General features: G+C 41.3%; 1 protein-coding gene across 1 annotated transcript in view; it reads left to right on the top strand.

The window, feature by feature from the left end:
• LOC137234275 (plexin-B-like) overlaps nt 1–13,683 on the top strand; it is an 890,794-nt gene that overhangs the window by 110,860 nt on the left and 766,251 nt on the right. The gene's annotated exons all lie outside the window — the stretch shown is intronic.

Raw genomic sequence — 13,683 nt, 5'->3', positions numbered from 1 at the left:
GCGGATGGCAATGAAGGCTTCAATTTCAGCAGCAATCAATCAGATATTTCTGAGATAAAGCGTCTGATTGAAGATATGGCCGCAAACTTTTCACAATTGCGAGATTAGCTGAAAAATTCGACCACCACGTTTGAAGCAAAAATGTCCGATTTGGCGAGACAAAGTGAAAAGTGTAACGAGTAAGATATTCGTATATTAGCATTAGAACGTAAGCTAAATGAAACGGAGCAACAAATGCTGGAGAAAAACGTCGTTTTGAGGAACACCAAAAGAAAAGAAAATGAGAACATTCGATCAATTGTGGATGGCATTTCAATTTTTGCTGTTGTTGGTTTGAGTCAGAATGATGTAGATGACGTGTATTTTGTGAAGAGAAATCGTGAAAACATTGTCGTAAAGTTCTCTGTCCGCAAAAAGAAGGAGATGCAAAAAAATTTGCGAGGTGTGAAAATCTTTGCTAGCAAATTTGACGATGTTGAACACAATAAAGGCGTAGGCATTGACAAGAGGGTCTTCATCAATGATGATTTAACAAAATCAAATCGCCGTCTATTATGGGCCGCTAGAAATAAAGCAAAGGCGTCGAGCTGGAAATTTGTGTGGTTAAAAGGGGGTCATATCTTAGCCAAAAAAGATGAGAATAATGAAATTTTGTATATTATTTTGTATATATGTTTGTTTTAACGACCAAACTGAAAAACCCTATCAAAAACCAGGACCTATGTTATAAAATAACTCCGTCTCTTGGCAAATACTAGAAGCTTCCTAGGACTTAAGCCACTTGCTGCTTCTAGATCTGACAGCTGTATCACTCCTAATAGCTGGAGTCTTAGCCTGGCAAGGGCAGGGCAAGAGCACAGAACGTGCTCAATCGGTTCCTCCTCTAGCCCGCACTTCCTAGATCTGCTATCACTGACCAAGCCTAATTTAAAGGCATGTGACGCCAGAAGGCAGTGTCCAGTCAGAATAGCCGTCATGAGTCTACAGTCCTCTCTTTTTAATGATAGAAGCAACTTTGTTAGTCTAAGGTTGTAAGACCTGCACATAATCTTCGACACTTTACAGCCCCCTGCTTGAACCCACGCCTTTCCTGCTTGTTCGATCATGTGCACATCTCGCCTTCGCTTAATTTCGCCCAGTCTAATTGGGACGTCTGCAGAGCAAGCTTCAAGGGATGCGCCTCTTTTAGCTAGTTCATCCGCTTTTGCATTCCCATCTATTCCCATATGCCCTGCGACCCAATATAGATGTATCCTTCTCCCTGTCCCGATTCTCTCCAGGGACTGCTTATACTCTAACACGCATTTAGATGCTGTGCTATGCGAGATTATTGCCTTAATTGCTGCTTGACTGTCAATATAAAAGTTAACACGATTGCAGCTGGGGATATTTTCTTCCAGGGTTTCTACTGTTTTGGTTACGGCTACTATTTCCGCTTGGAAAACGCTACAGTAATCCGGCAGCCTGTAGGATCTGTTTATTTCCGGATCAGCACAGTATACCGCAGATCCTACTCCTTCCACTACTTTGGAACCATCTGTGTACACATGTATCGCCCCGTCAACCATTTGAGCACACTTGCGCCAACCGTCCACCTCTATTGTGGCCTTAAGATCGCCCTCGAAGTGCAGATAGGGAATCAGGTAGTCTGTTCGTCTTGTGATTGATGACGCTATACTACTATGGCCATATGGTCGGCGCTCAAGCTGCCCCGAGGCACCGAGCCTGGTTGCAGTTGTTTATTATTTTTTTTTTTTGGTGATATTACACAATTAATACATTGTTCACTTTTTCACTTTATTAACTTTTTATCAAAATATTTTTAATATTTTATTTTTTTTATCTTGCAATGAACGAAATTACAACAAACATATTTTATTCATTTGAAGAAATTGAGACAATGACCTTTAACAAATATGAATGTAAATGCGTTGACTAAACATACGCTCTATGAGAAAGAACTTCAACGCGTTTAGAATAGAAATCGACAAGCTTATTAACAGCATAGACATATTGGTACTAGTTGAAACAAACATAAATGATGATGAGCAAAGTCTTTTTCAAATATATGGGTTCAATGCTGAGTTTTTGAACAGAAACCAGAGATGTGGGGGAGGAATAGTGGTATATGTGACAGAAAACTTGTGTTATCAACGAATTTTATACGAAACACACTCTTTCGAGTCTATAGAAATCAAAATTTCCAATAACAACTCCACTAGATACACACTGCATGCTATATATAGGCCCTCAAAAAACACAATACGTATGTTTGTTGATGAGCTTGATGATATTTTGAAGAAAGGGCACAAAGAAGATTGTAAAATAGTAGTTGGTGACATAAATCTAAATATATTAGATGCCGACAACAACAATACAAACGTCTACCTTGAAATGCTCTCATCATGTGGTATGCAAAAGGTGATAAATAAATGCACGCGAGTTCCCAGCGGGTTAGGGGATCAGAATATAACCGCGGTAGGTATGCCTGTCGTAAGAGGCGACTAAAATACCAGATTCAAGGGGCTGTGTAGCGCAACCCTTCAGGTTGCCAGCGCTATATATAGCTTCTCCAAACCCAATTGTCAACCTCACCTATATGCGGCGAATCCTGTTTCCCTAACAGACGAGGCTCTGGCGACCCCAAGCTCCTCATGGAATTGGGGGTAGGGAGGGAGGGAATGGCATGAAGGTTTAATGTGGCTACATAAATCGTTCCCGAGATGGTCGGGCTAGCACCTTAATTGTGCTATGGTACCGGAGCGTACCGGATTTGTATCCGGCAAAGGACCATCACATCGATGACACTCCCCAAAGCCTTCGGGGAGCAACCTTATCGCTACAACAACAACAACAACAACAGTTGATTTACACAGAGACTCTCATACATGTATCGATCACATTGTGAGCGATGGATAGTAGTTGCGGGTTGAAAATATCCTTATACTTGCCGATTAATGCGGATTATGAAAAACACATCAAGTAATTTATAAGTATTGAATAGATTTAATAAAGCGGAAGTAAACAATGTGTGACAGCTGACAGCACAGTGCAGCCAAAGCTGGCTGATGACATTAGAGGAAAGTAGGTGTGTACAAAGTTGTCAAATAGGCTCGAACATGCCGGTCGCCTTGAACAACTGTTTAAAATTACAATACAGAATTAAATAAAATTACAATGTCAATTAATTTGAAAATACATCAGAATTTGTAGGCAACAGCGACAGCTTAGCGATGGGTCGTAGGAAATCTTCTGATGTTCTCAAATTAATCACACGAACATGATCGTCCCAGGGTAGTACACGCCCCAGTTTCCACTTAGTTGGGGGAGTGTCATCATCGTGGACGACTACGATGTCGTTTCTTCGTAAGTTTTATGTTGGTCGAAACCATTTAGTTCGTTGCTGCAGATTGACAAGATACTCATCACGCCAACGTTTCCAAAAATGTTGTCGGATAGATGTGATTATTTGCCACCGTTGGAAAAGTGTTCCCTTACATACTTCTGTGTCAGGGTCAGGTAACCCTCTTAGTGGTTCGCCAATGATGAAATGTCCTGGCGTAAGGACTTCGAAGTCGTCAACGTCGCTAGGTATTGAGCATATAGTGCGAGAGTTTACGCAGGCTTCGACTTCGGTGAGTACGTTAGGTGAGCTGTGTCTAACGCTCGTTTAAGGTGGCATTTGATTCGTTTAATGCCAGGTTCCCAAAATCCACCCATGTGAGGAGAACTTGGCGGATTGAAGTGCCAGGTCGTCTGCGTGCCAGTGAAGTACGAAGTAAGTTTTTCATCTCGGATGCATCGTTCGTAGGCTGCGCGCAGTTCCCTTTCGGCACCCACAAGATTCGTGCCGTTATCAGAGTACATATGTTGGCAGTACCCTCGACGGTTGGTACATCGTTTGAAAGCCGCGATAAAACTGATGGATGAGAGATCGCCTGCTAATTCCAATTGCATTGCACCCGTACTCATACAAATAAATGAGCAAATGTACGCTTTTATGGACTTGGCGCCTCTGCCTTGCGAGAACTTGACATTGTATGGACCTGCGAAGTCGACGGCGCTATGTAAAAAGCTGCGTGCGCATGTTACAGGACTAGGCGGAAGATCTGGCATAAGCTGCCGGAGCGGTTTGCGGTTAAGTGGTTTACACCGGACGCAATGACGATATATGTATCTTACGAGATTTCGAATACCTGGTATCCAAGATCGGCGTTGTAAAGCGGCTTGCATAGCTTGCGGTCCTGAATGCATTGTCATTATGTGTATCTCAGCAGCGATGACCTTAGCAAGTGGTGAATTTCTTGGTAGTATTATAGGGTATTTTACATTATGTGCGCAATTTGAGTGTTTAATGCGGCCCCCGCGCGTAAAATACCTGCGTGATCTATGCATGGATGGAGGCTACTGAGGCGCTGACGAGGCTACTCCGCACCGGTACTGGCTTATTTAATCTGCAATTACATTATTCTTGTTCGAACGCATTAGATTGAGAGTATCTTACCAAAGCTAATTCGGCTGTGCGAAGTTCGGCGCAAGTCAGATTTCGAGGCCGGAGCGAGAAGTGATGATACGTGAATTGTTCGCAAAGCGGATTAAATATGCAGTTACCCGCTTTAGCTTATTGTATGAGTGGTAACGTGTCAGTAAATCCCATTCCTCAGCGGTTTGTGTCAGATTAGTGATTTTTTTGGTTGATTTTAACTCCAACTCAGTAGCATGTAGGGAGGATTGGTGCACCCAGTCACCGTCGCGTTCTGAAAGCCAGATGGGCCCGTGCCACCAAAGCGAATGTGAAAAATGTTGTGAGGCAGAGCGGCCTCTTGAAGCGCAATTAGCAGGATTTCTGTCTGATGATACGTGCCTCCAATTAGTTGGCGCTAATACCTCTTGTATGTCGGCTACACGATTTGCTACGAATGTAGACCAGCGATTGGGAGTTCCTTGCAGCCAAGCCAATGGAACCATAGAATCCGTTCATGCAAACAACCTTTCTATTCCGCAATCGATACTTGATTGGACTTGGCAAACTAACTTTGCTCCAAGATGAGCTGCACATAACTCTAACCTCGGCAACGACGTAGTTTTGAGTGGTGCTACTCGGGTTTTTGCTGCGACTAGTAAAACCTTTGCCTGCCCATCTGGATCCTTAGCCCGACAGTAAAGAGCCGCTGCGTACGCGGCCTCTGAGGCATCAGTGAATACATGGAACTCGTTAGCTGAAGTGGGACTGGTGTCCAACCAACGATCTAAGCTAAGCGATGAGAGCTTCGTCAGCTCAAGGCGATGTTTAACCCAATTGTCGGCGATTTAGTTAGGTACAAACTCATCCCAGTCAACATTCAGACGCCAAATTGATTGAAGCCAAATTTTAGGTCGTATCGTACACGGAGCGACTAATCCAAACTGGTCGAATATTTTGCTAGTGTCAGACAGAAAAGCGCGTTTTGTAAGTTTCTGAGGCAACTCGTTTAGATTGACAGCTATAGACAGCATGTCGTTGTTTGTATGCCAGATGCACCCCAGAGTGCGAACTTCGTTACCCTCAGCTAACAGATGGGACACTTGTTTAGATATATATGGTATTCGCTCTTCTAACTGCTGACTGTTTATTGCCCACTTGAGAAGTTGGAAGCCGCTTTGAGAAGGCAGGAGACGTCCCTTTGCAGAGTGGAGAGGTTTGAAAGGTGTCCGCTCCACTCAGCAAATCGTCCATGTAGAAATATGCCATGATTGCCTTAGCCGCGACTTTGTGAGTGTCGCCGGCATCAAGTGCTGCTTGGTGTAGCGACTTTACAGCAAGATGAGATGCGGAAGCTACTCCGGAAGTAACTCGGAGAAGGCGATAATCTAATATTGGCGATGTTGAATGTTCGCGCCACACTATGGTAGTCTGCGTCCTGTGGTGCGACGTAGACTTGCCTATACATCTTTTCGATGTCAGCGATGATACCGTAGCGATGCGTTCGGAAACGCACTAAGATCGAAAACAAGTCTTGTTGCAGTTGTGGACCTACCATTAAAGCGTCGTTTAACAATTTTCCGGATGATGTTTTCATCGAAGCGTTGAACACCACCCTTAGTTTGGTTGTAGGACTCGTATCCTTTACGACTGCATTGTGGGGCATATAATAAGTCGTAAGTAAGCAAAACTTCGAAATGACACCACCTTATCGACGTATATGATGTACTACCATATCGACACCTACATAGTTACCCCATTAACATTACGAAGATTATTAAGACAACATACCGCCGCCCTTGAACTATATATGTACATATGATATGTTCAACTTAATCTTATGATAAATATCAAGGTATTTGACAACAAATATTTAAATATCACGAAATTACAAACTATGTATTTTGAGTATCATATGTTTACAAATTCAGTCTTCATTTATTAAGATAACTATTAGAAAAGATATTCACCTTTACAAAAATTCAATTTTATTTAACTCTCAAACATTTTTAAATTTTAATAATCGAAAAAGTTTACTTTAAATTTCAATCGTCAAAAATTTACTTTAAATTTTTAACTTCGCAAAAGTTTACTTTAAACTTCAATTGTCGACAAAAATTTACTTAAAATTTTTAATTATCAAAAATATTAACTTTAAAATTTAATATTGAAAATCTATCTCGAAAAATTAGAAAATCGAGATAAATATGGAAAAAATACGAAAACCTTATAATTATTACGGATTTTCTGATGATGATTCGCAAAACAAATCCCCTTTTGTAGGTAAAAAGCACAGTCTGGTTACGGGTCGAACGACCCTCCATTGCTTGTCTTTACGGTTACGACGCGCACGTTTCCATCGGTACCAGGGTGAGAACGAATTACCCTCGCAAGTGTCCACTTCGTAGGTGGAGTTCGTTCATCAAACAAAGCTACGACATCTTCTTCGTAGTTGCGTGCGGATCTAAACCCTTTAGTTCGACGTTATAAATTTAGCAAGTATTCATCACGCCATCGGCGCCAAAAATGTTGTCGCATAGAAGAGATTAAATGCCATCGCTTAAGTAGATTTCCACAGAACCCTTGACCCTCAGGTTCTGGGATCGACTTCAGTGCAGCAGAGTGCTGAATTCTTCGAAAGACAATAAGTTCCCTTCTAGAACGCGTTTGATATGGCATTTTATGCGCTTGATACCGACTTCCTAATATCCGCCCATATGAGGCGCAATTGGCGCGTTAAAGTGCCACTCTATGTTGAAGTCAGCGAAAAACGATCGCAACTACTCGCCATACACTTCTCATATCTCTCGCGCAATTCTCTGTCAGCGCCAACGAAGTTCGTACCGTTATCAGAGTACATAGCTTTGCAATAACCTCGACGGTTGATAAAGCATTTGAATGCGTTGAGAAAGGCACTTGAGGACAAATCTCCTACAAATTCCAAATGCATGGCACCAGTACACATGCATATGAACGACGAAATGTAGCCCTTTGTTGACTTTGACCCTCTTCTATGTGCAAATTTATAAGTATACGGACCAGCGAAATCTAAAGCTGTGCGCGTGAAGCATGAACAATTTCATTAGTAAAATACATACTTTGGGTATATTTAATTAAACGTAGTTCGGCTGCAGCTAACTCTTGACAATTAGGAGTACCATCTTTGATTTTTGGCGTGCGGTTCTTACTAGCGCGAGTATTGTGACTGAACCTTAATACATATGCAATAACCCTTTTAACAATTTTTGTTGTTACATCCCAGAGCACGGGAAAAAGTGTCAATAAAATATGATACTATGGCATCATCGCCATAAACAAAGTCCAGTTTTCACAACTATTCTGTAACAGATGTCGCAGTGCTGTGAATATCAATTGGCAAGAACCAGAATTGAAGTAGGAATAATGAAGACAAACAAAAAACCGCCGTGGTGGCTGAATGGTTATAGCAGCGGCGCCTAAACGTTGCCGATGAAGGAATTTAGCAGTTCCCGGAATGGATCTATACAACAAGCTTTGGCAGTTGTCTAAATTTTTTCTTTCTTCTATTCTAATTTAAAAATTTTTTCAATTAAGAAAAAATATATTATAACAATAATAATGATAAAATAATTATTGTTAGGCCTTGAGCTCGATTCAAACTCGCGATCTTACAAATCAGTAGGCCGATATAACAACAAAAATTGTTAATCCTTGTTAATATGTAAATTTGTATGTGTGTAGAGGGCAAATGAAAGTCGATTGGTACTTGCAATTGTAGAGTTGCGCCAAGATTATTAAATATATAAGTTTTGTATATATGTATATAGTATTTGCAAACTACTTGCGGTTTTTTAAGTTATACGGTGAAATGCTTTTCGTGGTGGACAATCCGGCGCGAAGGATCAGAAAATGATGTGGCGGATTACTTCGCTTGTGCGGTGCGGGTGGTCTTCTCTGGTTTAGCGGGAGTGGACTTTATGCGGTGGTTTATCTTCTACATTTGAAGGTAGCCAAAGGAAACTCAATACAATTTTAGTTCACTTTCATTTAATTAAATTAAACTTTAGTTATTTGTACATAAATACAACTTTTAATTCGAATTATAATATTAAATACTTCGGCAAATAAAATAACGCGGGCGGTCGTGTCAGTAGCAAGAAGTATAAAAAAAGTCAATGTAAACAAAGCAAAACGTCGAAATGCAAAGTAGCGAGAAATGACACACCTTATCGACGTATATGATATACTACCATATCGACACCTACATAGTTACCCCATTAACATTACGAAGATTATTAAGACAACTTTAAGATCCAACAGAAGCGTTGCCGAATAATACCCAACCAAACGCAGTGTTTTGAGCCATAGGTGTACCAAATGCGCCCTTTCTAAGACCATTTAAAAGAACTTTTTCCATCTCATCCATGCCAATGAGCATGTCAACCGAACATGGTTTTGGGAAATTAGGATCGGCTAATTGAATGCCATGTATGTGCGTCAAAATGGTATAGGTACTTCGCAATTTTTGACAAAATTAAAGTACTCTTTTCAAACTTCCTTTCTAATGAGCGTGGAGATATGCAGACTTGGACTTCAACTTTAGTACGACCTCCTTGCAGTGAGCCAATACCTGTGACGCTAGTTATTGACGAAGATGTAGGGAGTCGTAAGCACTGGACGCAAGCCTCTGTGATGAATGACGCTTGAGATCCGTTGTCTAATAGTGCACGAGCTGTTGCTAGCAATGTGATGCGATCGGCATCAGCAAAATGCGAAGAAACTTTTATGTTTTTATCAGTAGGTGTTGGAGCGTGTGCGGCGGATTGGTTGCTGTTGAAGCTAGCGTGTAGTAGTGTGTGATGGCGTCGCTGGCATACGCGACACGATGATATGCTGCGCCATTTGTCGAGCATGTGTCCTTTGCTGAGAAAATTCAGGCACGAGCCTTGTTGTTTTATGGCGGTTAACTTGGCTTTCGACTGTAGTTGACTAAACTTGACACAGTTGTAAATTTTGTGATTAGCGTTGCAATATGCGCAAGCGAAATTTTGTATAGTATTTTGCGGCACATTATTTTGCGTTTTCAATTGCTTGCAAGTAGTGTGAAGAACATTCTTTGCTGTAGATTTTGTAGCGGTGGTGGCAATAGGCAACATTTCTAGAGATCGAGCGCGAGTTTAAAAGAAATCTCTAAGTGCATTAAACGATGCAAGCTCGTCGACGACTAGAGATAACTCCCATTGCTTGTGTGTTTCGTATGCTAGTTTTGAAACAGTTAAATGAACGAGCCAATCCCAAAATTCGACTGGCCGCTTGAGTGCGCGTAGCTCGCCAACGTGTTGTAGCGTGAGTTTCAAAACGTTTTTAATGAATTTTGCGGAATCTTTCGATGCCTTTTCGATCGCTGATAAGGCCTTGATGTGGCTATCCACAATAACTCTGATCACTTTGTATCTAGCAATCAGCATGCCTCGGCGTAGTTGCTGTCACTTACCGCTAAACTGGTGACCAAATCTAATGCTTCACCCTTTAAACAATTTCTAAGATAGTGTAGTTTCTGCCCATTAGATAAGCTAGCATTTGCGTTCACGAGTGAGCAAAACGCGTCGTGGAATGGTACCCATTCGGTAGGGTCGCCGTTGAACGAAGGCAATTGCAGTTTTGGTAGTGGTACGGAAGAATGTATCATAGCACATCCTGGTTTTACGGTATTTTGTAAGGGCGTTTGCTTTGCAGCAGCAATGAAGCGTTTGGAATTGGCCTTAGCGGTGGCGTACCACTCTTCGCCTTGAATACTCGATTGCTCTTCCACTGCAACGTTTTCGTCACAACACTGTAGCTCTATTTCTTGTTGCGCTATGCAAAAGCGTGACCATTGCTCTTCGATCATTTCTAAATATGTCACCACCATTTCACTATCTATTCGGTTTTGCTTATTTTTAAATGTCGCTTAATAGCATTTAACGCGGAATCTCGTACTTTAAGTGTAGGCATGTTGTATAGTTGTTAAATTGATTTAATTAATTCGCGAAATATAGCGGGTCATTTGTTATTTGTTGAAAATAACGCGGTATCCGGAACGAAGGACCAGTTTGTGAGCGATGGATAGTAGTTGGGGGTTGAAAATATCCTTATACTTGCCGATTAACGCGGATTATGAAAAACACGTCAAGTAATTTATTATCATCTTGGCTACAATTATGACCGGTGCCAGTCAGCCAAGAGGGTCGAAAAGTTTTGCAATCGCAGAAAGTATTGACCTTTTTGTTACAGCATAGTTATTGTCAAAGGGTTTCGCTGTAAAGTAGAATAAGTCGAAATGGGCGTTCCACCTGATCCCGAGTGCCTTTACCGTGCTGGTGTCTTCAAACTCAAGAAAATCCTCGTTTAATAAATGTTGCTTCGGTATGCCCTGTAGAGTTTTCTTGCAGTTGGACGTCCATTCTCGCAATAGAAAACCGGCCGATTGTAATGCTGATGATATTTCATCCTTTGCCCTTATCGCAGTTTCGATGCTGTGCCCACCGGCGAGTACGCCATCAACGTATATATAATTTCGCAGGATATCTGCTGCCATTGGATGCGTGGTCTCCACGTCCTCAGCGAGTTGGTGCAGCGTCCGAATCGCAAGGTATGGAGCACAATTGACCACAAAGGTTACCGTTTTTAATTCGTACAAGTTAATTTGGTTCTTGGGGCATTTGCGAAATATGATTCGCTGGTATTTTCTTCGGCCTTCATTAACCCATATTTGTCGATACATTTTCTCTACGTCGCTGTTGAAGACGTATTTGAACAGCCTCCAACGAAGTATTAGGATGGTTAGGTCGGATTGAAGAATCGGACCTGGATATGGGGCATCATGTAGACTTTTGCCATTCGTGGTAGGACATGATGCCTTAAATACCACTCTGACTTTTGTTGTGATACTTCCCTTCTTTATAACAGCATGGTGAGGTAGGAAGTAACAGTCGGTTGAGTCTGGCGGGATATTACTGACTTGTTTCATATGCCACAGGGTTTCGTATTCACATAAAACTCTATTGTATTCTGTTTGCAGATCGGGATTTCTAGCTAGTCGTGTCTCATTACAATAAAATTGAGAACACACACTTTTCAGAGAAGAACCTAAGCTAAATTCTTGGAGACCAATTGTACAACGAACAACGGGACATTCATATGGCTTAGCAGCTAAAAGGCTTGCACTGATATGAATGTTGGAGATTCGAGTTCAACGCTCAGCTCCCGAAAAGCTAGCTGATGAAGAAGTGAAATTCAGAAACATGTCCTAGTAACCATCGCCGTTTGTAAACTTACATTTTTTCTCTAATATCAATTACAAAAACCATAAGCTAAATTCTTTCCTAAAGGGTAGGGAAACCACGTATTACTAAGGTTTTATTTGTATCAACCGCATCTGTCCACCCTGTTAGAATCCAGCCAAACACCGTTTCCTCTGCTATTAATAGCTATCCTCCGGTGGCAAAATCCTGAGCCAGATAAATAATTTTGCATGTAAATGCAACAACAACGATTTGAGCCAGATAAATCCAGATAGAAGTCTGGTTCAATTTGTGAGTCAGATAATTTGTTAATTACTTCTTTTTAGGTTGGCAAAGCGGCCTTTAATAGACCTACTTTTTCAAAAATAGATGCCGCTGATTAGCCCTTCGCCGTATGAGTTAAATGAAAAACAGCGGCGACATCTGCCTATCACATTTCACGTGTGCGAAAATTTCACGACATCTGCTTCTCAAGTCTCTCAATGATCCAGACCATTCCCGTGAGAATTGAGCGTGAGCCGGAGCTGTAAAACTCACTGAAAGACGGCGAATGTGTTTAGCACATATTTCCTAATGCCGCCTAACATAATTTAGGGGAATATGTTTCCGCCCAGAATTAGATCGACTGGCTCATTGACAAAAAATCTTTTGTCAGCCAGTACTAAGTCAGGGAATGCTTGCCTAGTCATTGCGTTTATGTGGCCAGTTGGAAGATTCCCTGTTATTGTTGTGGTAAAACCAGCATGATCGTATTGATCTCGATTAATGGGTCAGTTGTATGTTGCACGCTTCTTTTACTTGTACAGACATTGTATTATTGATGCCCGAGACTTGGGCATGCAGGTGTTTGGTTGGCTGATTAATTCTGCGCTTGAGTTTCTCGGTAATGAATGAGCATTCAGGTCCCGAGTCTATTAGGGCTCTCGCCGAATAGTCAACACCATTAAAATTAATATTAACCAGAGCTGTCCCTAGTAATACCCCTTTACTTGTATTTGCGAAACATGAGTTCCCATTATTAATCGGAGCATTTTCTCTTTCAGCATTGCCTCGTAATTGAGCTTCTCGTGACGCAGATGCTCCGATAGTATCTGAAGTATTTGTGGGTTTTGGCTGATTCGAAATATGAAGCAGCGTATGATGTCTTAAATGACATGTGGCACAGTTCATTTGACTGGTGCACTGTGATACCGAATGCCCAGCAGAAAGGCAATTTATACACCCCCGGCTGCTCTTAATTTGTTCAAACCCTTTAGTAGGTGTTAAACGTAAAAACTTTTCACACTTTGAAATTCGATGTGCAGGACTTTTGCACATCTAACATGCAGGTTTGGCTACACTTGCCTTATAGGACCCCAATCTTTTAGCAGATGTATCTGTTGTCGAACGAGATACTTGTGGCTTAGAGGGTTTGGAAACTGTATCCCCTCTCACATCACTCACGGTTTCTAGGGTTTGGAAACGATTGGATAAGAATTTATCCATATTAGCCCATTTTGAAATTTCAGTTTTGTTTTCAATGGTTTGTTCCCAGAGTACCAGTGTGGCTTCCGGTAGTTTTGTGGAGCATAGATACGTAATAATTGCATCCCAGTTTGATATGTCGATACGATGACACTGGAGCGCCGAGATGCAATTATTTATTTCACGCTGCAGTTTCTTTATGGAGCTACCGCATTCACTCTCAACTGCTTTCAAACTAAAAATAATTTTTAATTTGGCATTTACTAAGATACGTTTATTTTTGTATCGGTCGCATAGATTTTCCATGCTGTTTCGAAACCGTCTTTCGTTAAAGGGCATCGTCCAACTATTTCTTTGGCCACACCTTGAGTCTTTTGATTTAAATAATATAATTTTTCTACTGCTTCGAGGTTTTTGTTACGTATATATATAGCAGTGAACATATCTCTAAATGACGACCAAGGAAGGTAATCCCCTTTGAAAACGTCCGTATCA

The sequence above is a fragment of the Eurosta solidaginis genome, chromosome X (assembly GCF_040869045.1).
Source record: "Eurosta solidaginis isolate ZX-2024a chromosome X, ASM4086904v1, whole genome shotgun sequence".
In the NCBI taxonomy this organism is placed as follows: Eukaryota; Metazoa; Arthropoda; class Insecta; order Diptera; family Tephritidae; genus Eurosta; species Eurosta solidaginis.
Note: the sequence above shows the minus strand (reverse complement) of the source record. Positions and strands in the feature narration are given on the sequence as shown.